Source organism: Ctenocephalides felis, unplaced genomic scaffold (assembly GCF_003426905.1).
Source record: "Ctenocephalides felis isolate EL2017-DRISC unplaced genomic scaffold, ASM342690v1 CF-g0.4_SCAFFOLD_01886, whole genome shotgun sequence".
Taxonomy (NCBI): Eukaryota; Metazoa; Arthropoda; class Insecta; order Siphonaptera; family Pulicidae; genus Ctenocephalides; species Ctenocephalides felis.
The window spans coordinates 65959426-65978498 of NW_020538040.1; the positions used below are offsets into that span (position 1 = coordinate 65959426).

Genomic DNA, 19073 nt, shown 5'->3' on the forward strand with positions numbered 1-19073 from the left:
ATAGTAATATGTATGTAAGAAAAAAGCGTTAAGTGTCTTAAAAATGTAAGAAAAAAAAAAGAAAAAAAAAGTAATAAAGTTTAAAATAAAAAAAAAATTAAAAAAAAGTACTGAGTACCTCTAACCCTTTAAGTGATATTAACAGTTGTATGAATATATTAAAGTTGAGCACTTTTCTATCTTCTATTAACTAACTCTACATTAAGCAATAGAACATGTTTTTGGTTTGATAAATGCGTATTTGTCGTAAACCTTCAGAAAACGAATTCAACTGCCCTTCACTCTTCACTAGATTTTATTTTTCGACTGTGAGTTGGTAGTTTGCCTTCGTGCGTCAATTGGCTAACTTGCGGTGCACGAGATGCTGCGGGTTTAGTTCACATTTGTTGACTATGGCGGCATTTTGTCATAACCTTTTTATTGTGCATTTGTCTTTAATATATGTAAATAGTACATAGAAAAATATTTTTCTACATAGAAAATGAACGAATAAAATCGTTAATGTTAATGGGATATTCTTGTACGCGTGACTCCCGTATTTTTTTTAAACCAATTTATGTTTAATTATGGAAAATTGTTTTGTACTTATGCACAATCATAACTAATTTTATACTGTGAGAAATATTTAATAATTTCAATTTGATATAAATTGTATACTTACGCATTTTAAAGTTAAAAGTAATATAGTGCTTACAATCAAGGCTAAGAAATAAGGAAACTCCTTACTGTGATCAGCAGCATACATGTTTTCAGGTAATTAGTCCTGCTTATTCATGCAATATACATATATTAATCATGTTATATGTTTGTTATGTGAGATTTAGTACTTGTAATTAAATCTCAAAAAAACGTAACATAACCTATAAACTTAACGCACAGAGTTTTATATCTAATATGATCTTCAGGATTTTTATAGTATTGACAATTTATTAAGAGTGCAATTAATCGAAGATGAAAGGATATAGTGTATTTACAAGATTCTAGTTATTCCACACTATCTGAGTTAGTCGCATTGAACTGAACATGACATTCTAAATTGTATTTTAATGGCACTAAATGCCAAAACTCGATCCAGCAGTGAAATGTATAATTTTGAGGAATTGCTTCGAGGAAGGTATTATATTCGGAAATGTATCAAAGCTAAATTGGAAATTTGAGGCAATATTCTGTACCTCAATATGATACTAATAAGTTGGAAAGATTGCCACAAGCAGTAATGATATTTTTATCTCTACTAAGTTCAATTTATCTGTTGAAATAAATTATACAACAGAGATCTATCTGTCTTTCTGATACTGAAGCTGCTTAATTATATTAATTTTCTTCGCCAATGATGTACCTTTCATTCAAACTTTTTAATATTACATGGCTTTCATCTTTTGAACAGTACTGAAGGATTCTGTTAAATTTTCTTAGTAGTGTTTTGCTCACTATCTCATGTTTAATGAATTAGATCAAGTTTTATTCTTCTTATTGCAGACTTCACCTTTGAAAATAGAAAAATATTGTAATACTCGGATGTTAAACTTTGCTGCAAGATAAAAAGAATATGAATATGATCATTGGCAAATTGACATATTGCTTTTGCAATTGTGTTGCTTTGTTGTTATTGTTTTATGAAGTTTTGTAAGAAGTTTTATGAAGTTTTATAAGAATAGCCACAGTATACGTGTTGATGCAATATTGAGTTTTCAGCAGCTTCTTCACTATCAAACATTAACATGTTTGCAAAACAAACTATTCAGTGATGCTTACGCATGCACAAATTTTATATAACTTCATAATTTCAAAATGGTTGAATAGTTGGACTACTTTCACGGATTAAAGATTAATGTGTTAATCTGTGATAGTTATGATAATATTATAAACCATTATAAAATTACTTATCTTTACACATACAATTCTTTAATAAATCAATACTCTTACAATATTCTATATTTCTTTAGTAGACAAAAAATGATAGCAACGAATTCATTTCGTTGATGGATATTACAAGTTATATATTGTGCAAGATTGTACATAATTGTTTTTGAAATTATTTTTCAAAATAATTTATATGTAACAGAATAAGTATATTAAATGTTTTCCATATTGCAAATTATACTTCTATTGTATTCTTGGAAAGGTTAAATTTATTATACCTATTTTGGGCATGTAAGAAAACTTGCCTTACAATATTTGAATAAGTGATACTGTACTCATAAATGTTAATTGTATTTGGAACAAAATCTTCCATCTTCTCACCTTTTGAAAAAGTCAAACATTTATACTTTATAATGGTTTGGGTTGTGAGGTATTTTTATGTCCAATGCTAAAACTCTATCAGCATTTCAATATCTCGAAATGTAATAATTATTATAATGCCGGTTGATACAAATTCTACTTTTTCTTGTAAATAAAGAAAAGATAAGAAAAAAAAAAGAGAAGACATTTTATATATCTTGAAATGTAACAATTATTATAATGCCGGTTGATACAAATTTTACTTTTTATTGTAAATAAAGAAAAGAAAAATAAAGGAAGACATTTTATATAAAGACTGTTTGTCTACTTTTTTATATTCTAAATTATTAAATATGTAAGATAATCAAATTTAAGATGAATATCATGCATTGATTCTGCACTTCATCGATTTACATAACGAGCACAAAACAAATTGTAAATTTGATTAGTAAGTTGAGACTAATTATATTTTTTGAGTGATACATATTTGCTCTTTCAATAGTTGTTTAGTTTATAAAAGATAACACAAACTTATTTAAATCTGCATAAAGACTCAAAAAAAAGTTTGAACAAATTTGTGTTTGCAGTTTTATATATAACGCTTGAATTTATATTGCTAAAATCATGTGTTATAATCTCGAACAAGCACCATGGCATTTAGCGTTAAGTCCTATGTTGCATTGAAACAACAAATATATTTATATAAATTTATTAAATTTGTTTATGTAATTTGTAACTTTAAAGAAAGAAATAGTAATTGTTACTTAGTTACTCTTTGCAAACTTGAACTGAGATTCAGAAAATCTACCAAATTAAATAAACTTCAGTATTTTAATCCTTAAGAATATTCATGGTCAGATTTCTTAATAATTCTTTGCGATGAGGTAGTTTTTTATAATTTGCTACTGATCACAAATCCTTTCATTTTATATTAATAGTTTTACAGAAAAAGTTGTTGACTAGATTTTTCTCTCATTTACTGTCCGTTTTTTATGGTGGTTTGAGTATCCTGTTTTACAACCAGTCTTGATAATAGTTATAATGCAACAAGTTTTGATAATAGTTATAACAACATTGGCAGTGCTATATTTTTCAAATTTTCAACTTTTTGCTACTACATACAATTGATGATAATAAGATTGTCTAATTTAAATAACTTTTTACGAATTAATGCATATAATCTCCTTTTGCTGCAAAATATTATTATCCATTATTAGCTTCAAGTAAGAATAAAGTAGTTGAGTACTTTGAAAGAAATTATCTCTCGATGTTTTTTCAATTAAGCTTTGTTCAGACATCCGTAATTTTTCCATGTACTACGTGGTTTTTTAATGTAGCAAAGAATAAGAAAATTGACCGGAAAGAGTTTATTTTTTTCTTATAAGGATAACTTGGGATTATTGGGATAAGTTATTAAAATTTTACTTCCAATATTTTACCATTTCAAGTTCTGATAATTTTGGTAACGAGCGGTTGTACAGTTTTTGATAAAAGCAGGCTTAGCCCCTTTAGAATTTGGCGTATGCGTATCAAATTATCAAAATTTTCAAATACGATTGCAATATTATGCGTACATTTTTATTAGGTATTAAACTAATTTGACTTTGAATAATTCAATCAAACCAATTATACATCACAACAAATCACACATACCAAACAAACATCTGTAAAACTCCCAGCTAATTTATCATTGTATAAATATGTTTTTTTTTGCTGGAGTAAAATGCTGCAATATTCAACTAAAGCAAAATGTCAATTTCATGGGTGCATTTTTTACAGAGATAGCACTTTATATAACCTGAATCTGGTATTTAGTCACCAGCAGAGTAGGAATAACTGTTGTAAAATCGCTCGTTCACCAGGGTAAAGAGGGGGTTTCGTACCCTCTCTTTTACTAAAAATTAAAAAAAAGTTTTAACATTTCAACAATGCATTGGAATTTAACGACAAAACCTTTATCAATCATAAAACGAGCGTTCTATACGCTGCGATATGGTTGACGACCTGTGTGTACGAGTGTCGCCTATAGACGATATCCTATCGACGTGTATCTACTTTTGCTTCAAAATATATTTGTTTAACAAAGCAAAACTTGTAGAGAAGTGTCAGTTTTGCGAAAAACATCTCTGTGGCGAAAGGGTTAAATAAACCGTTTTTGTTTATATTATTTTACAATATTACTTTGTCGAAATGTTGGTTGTAACTATATGTACTGTAAACGTCTTCATTTTATTCCAATTGCTTTTACTTAGTTTTTTTTTTAATTATAATACTTTTAATGAGCTCATTTATTTATCCTAATTATTAGATGAAAAATGTTCAAAATGTTACTTTAAAAAAATGTGTTTTTTTAAAAGAAACTTTAATTTTTATATATTTTTCTTCAGATTGCTTCAAATTTCATACAATTCGAACAATCCTGTTGGTTTCAATTTTTTTTATCACTGAGGCGTAAAGCCGTACAGCAATAGTTCTATTGAAAAAATTAAAAAAAAAAGAAATTTTAAAAAAGATTCAAAATTACAAACAAAAAAAAATTTAAATTGAACAATTTTTTTGTGAATTTACACATAGTTGTTTGTAGAATACGTTCGTCGCCCAATTTAATAAGCACTAAATTTACAGTATTTATAATAAATAATCTATTTGAAAATATATGAAACAATTTTATTTAATTATTGAAAAATTTCATTGATTACTGGTTATTTTTAATTTTCGAATGTTCAATTACGGTATGGGAAGTTTCAGCAATTTGCTTAAGGCACGATGCACCACTATTTCAAAAATTTGTCGGCCAGAGAGCAAACAGGTCCAATGTCTTATATTTAATTTTTAAGGGACTTTATGAAATAATAGCTAGAGCTACATTATGCAACCAATGCAAAATATAAATTTCATGGGTACATATTTCACAGAGGATAGGACTGTACAGAACCTTGATCTGTTATTTTGTCAGAATTATTCATCAACAGAGTTGGAATAACTATGCTTACCTTTGCAGGGTAAAAGTTCAGTTGCTTCCTTTTACTCCACCCACGTGTAAACTTTCATAGAGGTTATATAAAAAAAACTTAAATATAACTTAAAACTAACTTAGGGAACAATTAAACAACGTTTAATTATAGATATTATATTATGGTCTCGTAAACTAAACAGCAGTGCTCACAACCAAAAAAACTTAAAACGAAAATAAAAAAACTTTTGTTATGGATTTTCAAACATTGCCGATAGCAATCTCCGTAAGTTATTGTAATCGCAAAAAAAATAAAAATGATTTTTTTTATATCTTTACGTTTTAGAGGTTTCTGAACATTTTGGCATACCTTAGAAAAAATTGATGTATGTGTGTATATGTGCGTATATGTGTGCATATGTGCGTATGTGTGTGTGTTTTTTTTTGGTGCAGATACAAATTTTCGTCGACGATTTCGGAAACACGGTTCACCCGATTTCAATTATTCAAAAAACATTCGATTGGTGTTGATAAGGATACGTGGTGATTAGTTTTTGGCACGGGCAGGTCTAGCTGTTTCGAAGATACGGGGCAAAAAAGCCACAAACGGTAACTCAGTTTTTAAGAGAACGGAGCGTCCGATTTTAATAATTCAAAAAACATTTCACTTGTATTGAAAAGATGAAAAACTAATTTAATTTTCATGAAGGCAGGTCTAGCGGTTTTGGAAATCTAGTGAAAAAAGTAAAAAAAAAATGTCATTTGGTGGTCAAACATTATCATTAGACATATGCACATCAAATTATCAGATATTTTATAGAGATTTTAACAATAAGTATAAATTTTGTTTACATTCATATGAGTTCAGAATTTTCAAAAATTTTCAAAATAAAGAATACATTTTTTTCAAAAAGTCTTTTTTTCTAAAAAATGTAAATTTTTGTCAAAAAATTTATAGTTTCTCAAGAATCTAATTTTTTCAAAGTAATTTTTTTTTTTAAATGTTAATCTGTTAAATTTTTTTTTTGGTACGGGAAGTTCCAGCAATTTGCCTTAAGGCATGATGCCATGCGCTCCACCAGTTTTATTTTGGTTGCGATTGACGTCTCATCAACGTCGGTACAATATCGGTCTTTGATCCAAAAATAGTTTAATATTGCCAACCCTGTATGGAGAGTTTTTTGTCTCACGTTTCGTTCTTTTTGTACAAAATGCATTCCAACTTACGTGCGTTTTCGATAGCAGAAACAACAGGAAATTAATTATTGTTTTGATAGCGCATATATCAGTTAATTAAAAATTGAAATATAAACATTTATTTCTTCAAACATTGCAAAATTCCAAAGTTTCTCTGCGAGAGTGATAATACGGTGGAGCCTCTATTTGTAATTGTTAGATCTCTACTCGAAAGCAAGCCCTTGTTTATAGTTAACTTTCTACTTCCATGCTTCCATTGTTTTTTATATTTTGACTCTCTAGAAATTGGTATGCAACTTATATTTCCCTGGTTCAGAAGAAAATCTGAAATATTGTTTCACAACAATATTTTCACGGTTATGAAATTATCTTTATCATTTTGATTGTTTTAACTTAAAAAAACTTCGTAATGAATAGTTCTGTTTTATATACACAGTCATTAATTATTGCTGTTATAATATTTTTGTGTTTGTACTATTATATTCATTGCAAATGAATTAGTTTTATTGATTTTGGATTTAATAATTTACGTCAGAGGTTCCTAGGAGTTTTAAGCAGTCACTTGATCTTATCTAAGTTATTTTTCTTCAAATATGCAGATAAACCTCTTAATGGTAATTGAAAGTACTCTATCATTTGCATTTGATGTAAAATAGTACATGTACAAAACGATTTCTCTCCAGAGATTCTATAAAGAACTAAATTTCGATTTTATGCCGTCCATGCAGAATTAGTACAGTATTATATTGTAATATCATAATATTATATTGATATATCATATTATATTGATCTATCAATATTATATCAATATATCATATTATTATGTTAATATTGTGATATATTAATTTTTTATCGAGCAAACTTCTGCGTGGGCGGTATAAAATCTATATAATACAGCAATAGCCAAAAAGAAAATTAGATGGAGTTAGCTTTTCTCCTGTAGTAAAATCGAAAATACCTTTACTTGTTCGTGCGTTACTCTAACGTGTGCATGTCCTTATTCGTGGTATTAAATAATTGAATGATAAAAATTGAATTTATTTAGGAAAATTATATGATGTAGGTGCCTAATCGTCAGCTTTTTCTACGTAAAAAGTAGTATAGCCCTTAACTTAAAAATCTCGTTTTTCCAAATTATTGATTTGGATGAGAAAAGTATGGTGTTTTAACTTTAGCAAATTTGCTCATTGGCTTAATATTATTATTTATGTTACTATTTATTTTATTTAATTTTGAAAGTTTTGAATTAAATTGAATTATTATTGATTTAAAAACATAATGCACATAATGTATGTAAATAAGTAGCAGAACCTGTAAAAAGGATGTTAAGAGATATATTGAAATTCAAGATACCGGTAACTGAGATGTTAATGATTATCTTTATCACTATTCATAAACATTATGAGAAACGTTCTGCTTTAGTCTTTTGTAGCGGTCAGGTGACAATGTATTCAATCAGAAGATTCAGGTTCAACACCCGCCTCGTACAACCTGATGACAAGCAGTAGTGACATCGGTTTTCACTTGGAAAGTTACATAGCAACATGTTTCCAACTTGAAATAGTCTTTTTGTGGCATTGATTCACTATAGAAATTAGTCGTGGGGTTGTATGCTAATAGCTTTCGAAATTAAAAGAAAACTATATATCGAGGGATTGCCTTCTAATAGGGTCATTTTTACCAGGAATAATCAGCGTTCAAGACTGCTCACCAGAATACCTAATAGTTCTGATTACTGTAATATAACAAAAATAATGTTTCAGTAATGAGTAAATAAATTGCAACTAATATATTATCCTTTGAGTAAACTAAATTAATCTACTACAAATCTATATTCATTATATGGATTTATATATGAAGATTATTATCATTTATATTGTACATGTATATATATATATATATATATATATATATATATATTCAATTTATGATTATTACGAAATTCAACTCTTATTTGCAGTCACAACTTGCTTCGTACTTTCGCCACATTATATGTTAGCACGATCATACCATTAATAATATAACATACATGTAAACAAAAGAATAAATATTAAATCTTTTTTTTTTCTTTTAAGAACAATCAGAACTATATATGTTTTATAAACTGTTGTAAATCCTTAACCTGGTATTATTACAATGCAACCCAGTGCTTGATCATTCTCTATCTGATGACATTTTCATTTTAAAAAAATATTTAAGACTGATGAGATAAATATTGCATCAATGACCTCAAGGGATTAATTCCACTTATTATATTTAATATCTATTTCATGTAAAAATCTGGTATCACTACGGTTAAATATAAACACTGACAATGAGATATTCTTCTCTACATTCAATATCGGCGAAATTGGCGAGATCACATTTGCGCTTTAGAATCACATTCAATGTACATCTGTACATAAATCTTTAAATTTCTTTGACCTTATTTCTTTCGAGTAATATATTTTTTTTTAAAAAAACGTATAAACGAATTTAGATGTTCCTAAAATAATCATAAGATAAATAAGCGAAAAAGCAATAAGACATAAAGATCTACAATAACCCTTATCTTGTAACACATTTATTCAAATTAATCCTAATCATTTCTAAAGTAATAATAGCCTGTTCTAATTATAGATTACCTTCTAATAGCCATCTGTAATAGAACTGTACACAGAATAACAATTACTAAATGTCTTTATGAAATAGACTGTTTGTGCTTTATTAGAAAAAATACGGGCTTTTATGCTTATTTTTAACAACAATGATCGAGTATAAAGACATCCGTGTCATATCTGGTATAAGTGCGTTTTGATTCCATGGGCTATGCTCGTTTTATTAAACTTCAATCATTATTTTATTAATTGGACTCGCTCGTAGGTAAGTGGCTAGAACGACTGGACCTGCATCAGGGGTCCCGGGTTCGATACCCCACTTCGAGTAGCCTGTTGTCAAGCAGGCAGTGACAACAATTTTCACTTGGAAATATAGATATCAATATGTTTCCCTGATACGGCATTGCTGCACCAATAAAAATTTATCACTATTACAATAATTGTAATAATAAAAGTCATCACAGAGAGATGAGACAACTATTTGGGTTGCCATCTATATTAAAACAAACGTAGTTTATAAGAAATTCATCACAACAGCTCATAGGACTCATAATTTCTCATCGCTCTTCAAATAAAAAAAAATTGATTTCAGTTACACAAACATATTACTTGCCCTGTTTCGAGAACTGAAATAAATATAATAGAATATTATATTAAATTCCATGTCAAGGAAAATATTTTCTCTGACTGATTTGAATCATATTGCAGAAGAGTAAAAAATATAAACTATAAAATGTTTTATATGAAATAATATAATGTAATCTTTAATTTTGATGTTAAATAATAATTGCACTGTGAAGTAACACTCAAATTATAATATAGTAAAGCGTTTAATATAAAAGCTCGGTGAGCATTTTATCGCTTTTTGGTCGAACAACAAAATAATAACTGTACGGAGTTTTTTTAGCGATCCTTGATTACTTAAATTAAATTAAAAACCAATTATGTAAAATCAATAAAAATTTAATCATGAATGAAAATTAAATGTTCCTACATCTGTGATTTGCTTTGCTTTTTACATTTTTTCACACATAATTTTGTTAGTAAATTTTTGTTTCTTTCTTTTCCGTCCTACAACCAGAAGGTTGTAAATTCAATGCCAGCCTCGGACATTCAATGATGTCAAGCAGTGGTGACATCGGTTTTTACTTGAAAAGGTAGATGTCAATGTGTTTTCAACTGAAAATAGATCTTCTCGCCTATTATAAAAATTTTATTAATAATTTTAATAATAATAAAATTCATCAAATATACATGGGCCAACCGTTGGGTTGCTTTCTTAACAGCTACGTTGCTTATAAAACTTAAGTTCGCGTTATATATATATATATATATATATATATAATATATATATATATATATATACGTATGTGCGTTTATGTGTACATGCATGTACTCGTATGTTATTATTATTTTATATGTACCGTCAACAGCCTGTTTTTCTTTTCTATTTCTCTCAATCCGTCATTTTTGTCATTTCCGTTAATAATATTATATCTATGTATAGATATGTATATATATATATATATATATACGTTTACCTTTAAATATTTATCTAATATATACATATTCATTATATAATGTGTGTACGTGTTGTATAATACGTAGGCGCATACATACACATTTCGAGCTCATAGCTGATTTTATACGCACGCGTATTCATTTGATGAATATATGTTTTATAATTTATTTATTCTCATGAACGTGAATTCAATTTTCTATTACCGTTGAGATAAATCATATAAATTCATATTATAAAATTTAGATCATTGATTTATTTGGAATATCGATTTTGAAAAATAATATATATCTCACCTTCATCATAATTTAACGTCTTATAACTGGTATATTTCAGCGCGATTATAAAACGATTCTATGAAACTATACGAGGTGTGTTCAAAAAGTACCCGGAATTACTAATAATTAAATTTCGCGGGTCTGGAGTGTCTGATTGTCAAAATTTTTTTTTTATTGTGTTGGTATACATGCCCCTAAAGTATGATGAAATTTTCAGCTATATTCACTGTTTACTTTGTCTGTGGTAGTCGCTAAGGTTCGACGTGTTTTTCTGAGCTCGGCGATTTTTACAATGGAAGAATTGAAAAGTCAAAGAATTTGTATTAAATTTTGCGTAAAAAATGAAATAAAGTGTTGCAAAGTGCAAAAATTCACCAGATATGGCTCCGTGTGACTTTTTCCTATTCCCAAAGTTGAAGAGACCCATGAAAGGACGGCGGTTTTCCTCGATTGAAGAAAATCGCTGAGAGTGCTCAAGGACATATCAAAAAGTGAATATCAAGGGTGCTTCGAAAATTGGAAAAAACGCTGGCATAAGTGTATTATATCTGGGGGGGACTACTTTGAAGGGGACCACATTAATGTAGACGAATAAATAAATATTTTTTTTGAAAAAACGAAAATTCCGGGTACTTTTTGAACAGACCTCGTACATAGTATTTAAAAAAAGGCAACCCATTGGTTGAACACTCTATTTATGATGATATTATATTAGATAGATTTTTTATAGTGACACAATATAAAGCAAATTGTATCAAAGTATCATCTTCTACAACTTATAGAAATCTGTAATTTTTATATATATATATATATATATATATATATATATATATAATGAGTGTGTTGCCTTAGGGCAAGTCCGTGAGCTGAGTTAAACTCCAACTCAATTCAGGGAATAATAGTGTGAGAGATTTCCCGTTGCCATTTCACACCGCAGTGCCCGAGATGGGCTTATTTTCAATTGGAAACATATTTTTGATCTATATTTTCAAATATATATATATATATGTATATATATATATATATATATATATATATATATATATTTGTGTGTGTGTGTGTTTGTTTTTGTCATGAACTTTATATCAGTATTTGAAAAATTAAAAAGTAAAACTAATTATAAGTCGATATTTTCATTAACTTTTCGATATCTAATGATAATCGTACAAGTTATTTTAAAAAAAAAAATACTTTAATCTGCTAATTGAGAATTATTTAAGAAATTCTAATTGACTGATCTAAAAGTTAATGTAAATAATTATCAATTGATATTTTATGTAAACTCTAATTTTTTCAAATCGATTTATAATATTTTGACGGACCATTGAATGAATTGAAAATTTTAACTTAAACTGCTAATGGTGGAAAAATCGCTCTAGAGATCTTTGCATGATACCAGTCAACGCGGTTTCCAACCCATCCTTTTCAATCAGGTTTAGACATTATTAAATCGGTCAGTATGTTTAGAGAAAGTGAAAAAATTAAATATTCAACTGTTAACTACCAAGAAAGCTCAATCTGTCCATTCACAAAACTAATAAAAATTATATAAAATCGGTACTATTCGAAAAGTTTCTATGTTACAAGTTTATTATACTCTAATAAAATTTATACATATCTTAAAAACTGTTCGACAATTTATCACACTATATTAGTTAATGCAAATTGGGATCTATTCATTAGTTTATGAATTTTTACAATTGTGACTCAAAACTAGTAACGAAAAACGCTTCACCAAGTTTTACCAAAAAATTATCAACACAATTTTCAAATGAGATTGTATTCCGAATGATTTTTGAATGTTTAATCTATGTTTTTAAGAAAATGTTGATTTTATTTCAATTAACTGTTTATTGTAAAGAAACGGTTTAATTGATTAACGCGAAAAACTATAGAAAAGCTTTTCTCAATTTATTTCTTATTAATCAATTTTAGCTTTTAACTTTTTTAAAATTTGTGTAACCGTTCTTGTAGGAACATCGACGTAGGCAAAATTTGTGTTCACGCACAAACACACAATTTTCTGGCAAAAACAAACATTTTCAGGAAGTAAATATAATGAAACGGGAGTATTATACAGCAGTATTATAATATTATTAGGCATTTTTTAATTATTTAGGTAATAACTACAGAAAAATTATTTCTTTTATATAAAGTATTTATTAACTTCTCGTAGGGTAAGTTATAGTAATCGCAAAAAAATCGAAATTGAAATTTTTTATATCTTTACATTTCTGAACATTTTACCTTACCTTTTACCGTACCTTAGAAAAAATTGATGGTGTGTATGTATGTGCGGACTCAATTTTTTGCCAAAGATTTTGATAACACAGATTAACCGATTTGAATTATTCAAAAACATTCCATTCCTTTTTATAGGAGACGTGCTGATTAGTTTTTGACAAAGGCAGAACTAGCCGTTTCAAAGTTACGGGCCAAAAAGCGCCAAAAATGGTACTTCAGTTTTTGAGAGAACGTAGCGCCAGATTTGAATGATTCAAAAACCATTCTACTAATGATTTTTTTTTTACTATTGATTGATCCAAAAAAAATCTACTATTGATTCTACTATTGATTTACTGACGAAATAAAGAATTGGTTAAATTTTTGGAAAGGCAGGTCCAGCGTTTTCGGAGATCTAATAAAGAAAGTAAATAAAAATGATCATTGGACACATGTGCATCAAATTATGTGATATTTTATAGAAATTGTAATAATAAGTAAAAATTTTGTTTGCACTTCTATGGGTTCAAGTGCAATTGCTTCGAACAAATATTAAAAATTTTCAAAAAATATAAAATATAAAAGATCAAATTTTTCAAAATAGTTCATATTTTTAAAAATATCAAAGTTCTCAGAAATCTATTATATTTTTTTCAAAGTTATCAAAATATTTTAAAGCTTTTATTATTATTAAATTATGCTACGGGAATTTCCAGCAATTTGCCTTAAGGCACATGTGTGTATGCATATGTATATACACATAAATACATTCCAATAGATATTAAAGTTGATATTTAATTACATATGCATATTTATAATATATATTTAGTAAATATATATAGATGAAATGTATAGATGCTTAGTATGTCGCTTTTTAATCAAAGTTAATTTTTACTTTTTTAAAATTGTCATTAAAATTACGCTTTTGAAAAAAATGTGTGCGTAATTAAAATATATGTAATGAATTGCGTTTCATTGAAAATGTATGGAATTTGCAAGATTTTTATCCCGCTGTTGCCCTACGCCCCATATCCAATAGGGCATGGGTGTGGGAGTTGGGGATTTGTTCCCCTAGCTTTATCGATCGATACTCACTCCAAGAACTCATGCAATGTACAAGCAAGTTATATCATATACATTTATTAAACCTTCATAAAATGTGTACATTCTGAAAATTTTATTTGTTTCGTCAAATAGCTTCAATGAAGCGTAAAATCACTCTTGGAAGGTCGATTGCGAATTATTAGTTTATACTATGTATATATTTTATGTCTTCATTAATTTTTTTTAAAATAATTATACTCTTTTTTAAACACAACAAATACCAACATTCCTTTTTAAAAAATAAAATTTAGAAATTTTATTCCGAATACGTCTAGCAAAGTTGAATATGATATTGTAATAATTATATTTCAATAGACTATAATTTCTGAAATACACTTATTATTATTCTACTAATTCTTCATATTAAACTAATTTGTTTAATTATTATATCTTATACAGTAAATTTCACATGCCGAGTTGTATACAGGCCGGTTATGAATTTCGCGGGTTCTTAGGATCAAAATACATCGGCTTAGAATGGGTACTTATTCAAACATACTTATAGATTTATAATTGTTCTGCTAAGTCATTTGTAAATTTTATAGTCTAATAAGAAAAGTCGATTTTTTTAAATTTCAGTTTGACAGTTCTGTTCCTCTTACCATTGGGTATTTATATAATTTAACCGTGATTAAAACTCAACATTTAATAATATTAAATGTCTAACAAAATGATAATATTTTTAAAATATGTTTTACATGCTTACTTCAAATATCCCAAATAAAAATCTTGCATCTAATTTCTCATTGATTATAAACTTTAATTAGGACCATGTGCTATTACGTTAGTTAGGTATTAAAAGTTTAGATTTTTAATTTTAGTATGCACAAGCTATCCGCATCGAAATGCATTTAGGCGCAAGTTTCATCAATAGAATCGCTCTATTCACATTTCTTAATTTTATTATATATGTACATACATACACGTTGTTTCATGTAAAATAACATGAAACAGCTGTATATATACAAAATTTTATATAGTTGAAGTTCTTTAGTTCGGTTTGCTCGGGACTGGCCTCTCTGTATCGGACTGTCGAATATTCCGGTCTATCAGACGGTAATTCTAAAAATAATTAAACTACAAAATCAGTAGGAAATACAAATAACAAATTATTTTACATTTATTAAAATGTATATATTTAAAATATATTTAAATTTCAAGCAAAAAACGTTTGAAATTTTCACAAAAAACAAAAATTTGAATATTTCTAGTTTCTCATTGAGGGGTTAGTGTTACGTGTTTTCATTTCTCTCTTTTTAAATACCAAAGCTTAAGTTTTGAAAAAAATTGTCACTGCACAGTTAGGCGATTAAATCTACTGACATATATATGCTGTGCCGCTATATTCAGTAGACTAACTTAAAAAACGGACGAATCCTTCATAGAACGTAGAGGCTACGTATTTCGTAGAACATACTTCGTTCATGAACCTAGACATAACGAAATTTACCATGAACGCAAAACGTTTTAACGGCTCTCGACCGTTTTTATTTGCTATAAATGCACTTTTTTTAACGAAATTTTCGAAAAAATTCCGGCCTATAGGGCCTTTTGGAGTTTTGAGTGCCGGACTAAGTACTGTATATACTATATATATAAATTTCTTTGCAAAGTGGCCAATCTGATTTTTGCCGCTGACTGATTTTACGGTATTTTGGTGATTTCAAATGTGTACTTTTCAAATAATTGACAATTAATTACCCATAACATAACATTTTGACTGTGCATTGAGATTAATACTATAGAACCAAGTTGCATTCTAACGCACATACACGGTGAGCAAACCAAATTTAAAGATAGTTATCAATTCAATACAAAAATCGTGCCACGGATTTCATATGTTGAAGATTTTTGTTTTTGTTAGCCATTGTCAAAAAAATTATTATTTTATATTATATACTTTATTTTCTGGTTATGATAAAATAAGTTCGACTTCTTTTGATGGAGGCAAGCTGAAAGTCACGTAAATTTTATCGGTCCAACGGTTCATTGCTCGTTACCAAGTTTATTCGGCTAGCCCATGTTCATCTTGCAATTAGTTTGTTAGTCACTATTACTCGCGAATTAGTCAATCCGGCAATATCAGAAACGTTTTTGTACCCATTCTTTAATATTATAGTTAGTTTATTTTCAATTTCTCTTACATGACTGTAATGGAAATCTATATCTAGTTAAATATTTTAAACATATGTATAAAATAAATTTGCGCAACTTTTAAGAACTCATAAAGTTTAAGTCGATTATAACACTTATTTAAATGACAATAAAATTTTCATGATGCACTTCGAAAAACTAATTCATTTACGTGCGCTGACTTCTGATTGATGTCTCATATTATTTCAGATGAGTAGTAAATTTTCGACGAATAATAGTATATATAGTATAGGCGCGACCAAAAAACCCCTTTTCATAATATTGGTAATTGCAACAATAATATGATATAATTATTGACTTAGTACAAACATATTTTAATCTATTTTCAATAATTCACGTCACAAAAATTGACGTAGACGTGGATTTCCTTCTGTTTATTAGTTCAGGAGAAACAAGACTGTGCTGGTGGACCACAAAATCGTTTTTGTAACCTACCGAATGAAATTATTATAAAGTATAAAAATTAATAACATATTGGATTGTGCTTAAGAGCAAATTGCTGGAACTTTTTGATTTCTACATAAATGTATTATAAGTATTTATTGTAAGATTTTGAACTATTTTTAAACAAATATTTTGAAAGTATTTTCTGATGAATGTAGAAGTATATTTTTGGAAAATTTTGTAGAACTTTCTTGAAATATTTTAATTTGTTTTTGGGAGATATCAAAGTTCTCAAAAAAATTTATAGATTGATAGGGGTCCATAGTTATATTACATACACGCACACACATGCAACAATCATTTCAGAATCTCTTGAGACAAAAACATATAAAATTGTTTTTATTTTATTTAGATTTTTGCAATTTTAGCACTTCTTTCAGAAAGATCATAAAGAACTGTTAATATAGTAAGATATATGGACAGATACTGCGGTAAAATGTTACGTTCTAGTTTTCGTATAAAATGCTACTATATACTGTCAAAATACCCTGTATTTGCTGTGCGATCAAGCGTTTTACACATAAAATGCAACTTCACTCATATGTTATCAATCCATATCTGAAAGATGCAGTAATGATACCATCGTTTTTTTGACATTTGTACGTTTTTTAGGTTAGGTTTTCTATCTAAAAAGCCTAACTGCACAGCAACCACATAGCATTTTGGCAGTTTTTAGTACCACTGTATATGTAGACTGTTACATAGCATAGCCTTGCCGTAACATTGGTCTATTTTACGGCAGAATCGGCCATATAATTTTGTTACTATCTGTATGAAAATATCAATATAATCAACATAAAATAAGACATTCATCATGCATATTTTCTCAAACGCTTGTTCCCTGTCATTATATGAAATCTATATGCAAGGTTTATGTTTTACGTCTGTTTAATTTAGTTTCATAAATTACAATTGCTTTTCTTAAAGTAAATACTGAATATAGTAGGTGAATATTTTAATTTGTAAATACATTAGGTTTTTAATCTCAATTTATGTGGTGTGCGGATTTTGTGAAGCACGTTGTTAATTGTACGTGCTCTACTTGCATTCGTGAAACTTATACTAACAAATTTATGCATTTTTCTCATATTTATACTTCAGCACTATATCCTTATTCATACATCACGTGTATAATTATCTGTTTTACTCACACACTCAATCCTTTTACACCTGTTCGTGCAGTATACGTTGTACCACGCACAAATTGTGATGTTTCGGACTATGTCTAGTCTTTACAGCATAGCGTTATAAATATTTTACGAAGCTACAAATTCGTAAATATGACATACATACATTTGAGCGTATTGGATTTATTAACACATAGAAACTGATTTTGGTTTAAAATCAAATTTTATTAATTAATATATGTACATGTATATGTATGTAAATGTTAAAGATATCTTTTAGATATTGTAAAATTTTTGGTGAATGATGACATAACGTGTCGAAACGTACAAAATAAATAGTTCAATATTTATTGTTCTCTTCGACTATTTGGCTGCAGATTAACATTCATATATATATATATATATATATATATATATATATATAAATATATATATATATATAAATATCGGGCATAACATCAATGAAAAACATGAATTTCTTTCAAAAATTTATTTTAAATCCATACGTTTCGGCTATAATCTTAGCCTTCATTCAGTCGAAAAATTAGTTAATCCTAGTATTGAATTGGAAAATTTTAATAATCCATGGTATCAGGATATGGTAATCTTAGCCTTCATTCAGTCGAAAAATTAGTTAATCTTAGTGTTGAATTGGAAAATTTTAATGATCCATGGTATCTGGATATGGTAATGCACTACACTAGGTATTATAAACATTAAACTTGTAATTACACAATATTTTCACAAAATACTAATTTAAAAAATCACAATTAGATAATGTGTTGTTCGTAGACTGGTTGAAGGTATAAATAAGGTATAAATAAGGTATATACGTATGGATTTAAAATAAATTTTTGAAAGAAATTTATGTTTTTTATTGATGTTATGCCCGATTGCTAGACTTTGTTAATACATATGTCAACATCAAATTCAGAATCATACAATATATATATATATATATATATATATATATATATATATATATATATGTTCATTTAGTTTAGTTCAGTCAACTTTAAAACAATTCTTTCTACTTTAAATTTACTAAAAATTAAACAAAAAACATTTGAAACATAATTAATGGATAGTACTATCCTAGGGTAGGTTCGCGAGCTGAGTTAAACTCCAATAATACTTTTTTTATAATTTATTTTGTATTAACATAGACTAATAATCGGGTATAACATTAATAAAAAAAACATGATTTTTTTAAAATTTATTCTAAAATCCATTTGTTTCGGCTATAGTCTTTCA

The 19073-nt window shown here is 27.7% G+C and overlaps 1 protein-coding gene across 1 annotated transcript in view; it reads left to right on the top strand.

Moving 5' to 3' along the window:
* The first annotated feature begins 404 nt into the window (after positions 1 to 404).
* LOC113377365 (TOX high mobility group box family member 3-like) overlaps positions 405 to 19073 on the top strand; it is an 82540-nt gene continuing 63871 nt past the window's right edge. Inside the window, exon 1 of the mRNA XM_026617663.1 lies at positions 405 to 753. The gene's annotated coding sequence lies outside the window, so the exon portion shown is untranslated. The remainder of the gene's footprint in view (positions 754 to 19073) is intronic.